This window comes from Antrostomus carolinensis, unplaced genomic scaffold (assembly GCF_000700745.2).
Source record: "Antrostomus carolinensis isolate BGI_N321 unplaced genomic scaffold, ASM70074v2 scaffold44041, whole genome shotgun sequence".
Taxonomy (NCBI): Eukaryota; Metazoa; Chordata; class Aves; order Caprimulgiformes; family Caprimulgidae; genus Antrostomus; species Antrostomus carolinensis.
The window spans coordinates 14060-16418 of NW_010294309.1; positions in this window are offsets into that span (position 1 = coordinate 14060).

The following is a 2359-nucleotide window of genomic DNA, read 5'->3' on the forward strand; positions in this document are numbered from 1 at the left end:
CACATTGGGGTACACATATAACAGGAAATACAGTTCCATGTTGCCTTCTATACCTTACATTAGTGCTTCTCTACCTTTCTGCATCAAAGAATCACTTAGTCTTTTGGGAAAAAACAAAAACAACACCAACCACGATCAGCCTGAACAGCACTGCCACAGGATTTTAATCTCTAACAAAGAAAACTCTGAATGTTCTTCTATTATTTCTTTTCTTTTCTCTCCCATTCTGTTTGTTTCCTTGCTCGATGTGTGGGAAAGTGTATGTGCATTACAACAAGCACCACTGTGCTGAAGACCATCCTGTGATGTGGTACAGCCATTCCAAGCAATGCCCCAGCAGCTGGATCACTGGCACTTAGAGGAATGTGACAGCAGACTGAGAAGCCCCAGGAAGCCTTCACGAATAAGCTATGAGGGTTAAAGAGACATTTCTCCAAGTCTTTTTCATTCTGCTTCACCTTAAGTCACTTTACAAATTTAAGCCCATGTATGGAAATCACTTTGCCCCACAGTGAAATGCAGCCACCGCCACTGCTCATTTTCAGTCAGCTGAATGTAATCACCCAGATTGGAATTTGGCCAGGATACTCTCCTACTCTGCAGTAAACTGCCACAAGATCCATCATGACCAAAAACGCTCAAGAACTTGCTTTTATACCTCATTCAAAGCTGGAATTTCTACAGCTCATCATCCCCAGAACCAGAAGACTCAAGACTGACTTCAGTATTGGAAAAATATTATTCAGTAAGTGAACACTATTTCCTACAGCACGTAAACTCTCCTGAAGGTCTCCTATCCAAATACTAACCTGGTTCAGTCTCGCTGAACTACAGGTAGGAGGACTAAAGCACAACACGTATGTTTGTGGTTGCTGTGTCTGAACGTGGTAGTGATGCAGAGGTAACATCCATGCAGAGGACACTGTGCAGAATGGGCAGCTGTTAACATCTGTTTTCACCCTTTGCCCCACTAATTTGTCCCAAACTTCCTCCAAACTCCATATCTCCGAGTTGCCAAAGTTCAAAGGCCCAGTCTGGCCTCACTTTTTAACAGTCTACAAGACTGTCAGGAAGGTGCCCCGTTAGTGTCACAAATAAAATCTTGAGGTCAGGCAAAACCATCACTCGGGTCTGAAGGAAGACAGGTCTGTCTTCAGTAACTCAAACACACAAAGGAAACAGGAGATTTGAAAAAACATGCGCTTCGACATTTACACCTGAAACTTTAAGGAGGAAAAAACATATACAATTCCTATTTTTGCAGATTTTATCAGAAAGTAATAAAAAAGCCTGAAGGAAGACATGGGTGAAAGGAGGAGTGAGCTTACTTATATTTAAAGCAAGTTGAAAAACCTGTTTCTTATATTGCTTGCTTCATAATCTGTTAAAAAATCCACCACATCCAACCAAAAAAACCAATCAGCTTAAATTTGCAGGATTGCAGCATCATCCTTTGACACAGATTTTAATGTTCCCATCAACATAATTGCAGAAGTCTGAGCTGCTTAATGTATTGATTTGGGGAGATTTAAAGCCAGGACAGGAACAAGACTTGTAGGTATTCTGTCCATCTCAGCATCAGGCTTTAGAAGTTTAATGCTGTTCTGGGACCTGGGTGGATTTCTGAGCCATACAATATATGAATAAATGTGAAAATGGCCAGGAGGAGGACTGCATCTTGTGGTGAAGACAATTTATTTGCTTTGAAATTGGGTACATTAAAATATTTTATGAAAACAATGAAAGAAATTGCTCCAGCTGCCTCCTGGACCATCCCCAAAGCTGGAGCTCAGCTTGCTGAACAAACTGCACCCTTTATTACCTTCTCTTTTAAAAGGGGACGGGGTCAGATGGTTAGAAGAGTTCAGCTGCCATTTAGGGGCCAAGGGAAAGAAGCAAAGCTGAGGCTTGGTGAATTGGGTGCAGTGTTGTGCTGAGATGGCTACACAGCCCCTGGAGCGAGGCGGCCGGTCTGGCCTGACGGGGAGCGTGGTGCTGCCTGCACCCTCCGTGCGCTGCCCTGGGGAGCTAAAAGGGAGCTGAGCTTCCCTGACAATCCCAGCCTGTGCCTTGCAACAAGTCAGGGATCAGAAGCGCTGTCTGCTGATGTCAGAGCGTGTTGACTCACTCTAAAGCTTCTTCCCGGGGGTTTGAGCTCTACTCTGCCTGCAGCACTCGCCCTGAGCAAGCACCTCCGTGACTCCGCTCTCCGCTCTGCCCGACCCACTGAGGGGCAGCAGATGCTCACCGAGCAGCCGGGGCTGTCCAGCAGTTCGGTGAGGGAAGGTCTAGCTTTGGTGGGATCTGAAGAAACAGGAAGACAAAAAGAGATGGACACAGTGCGGGGGGGGCCCCGGAG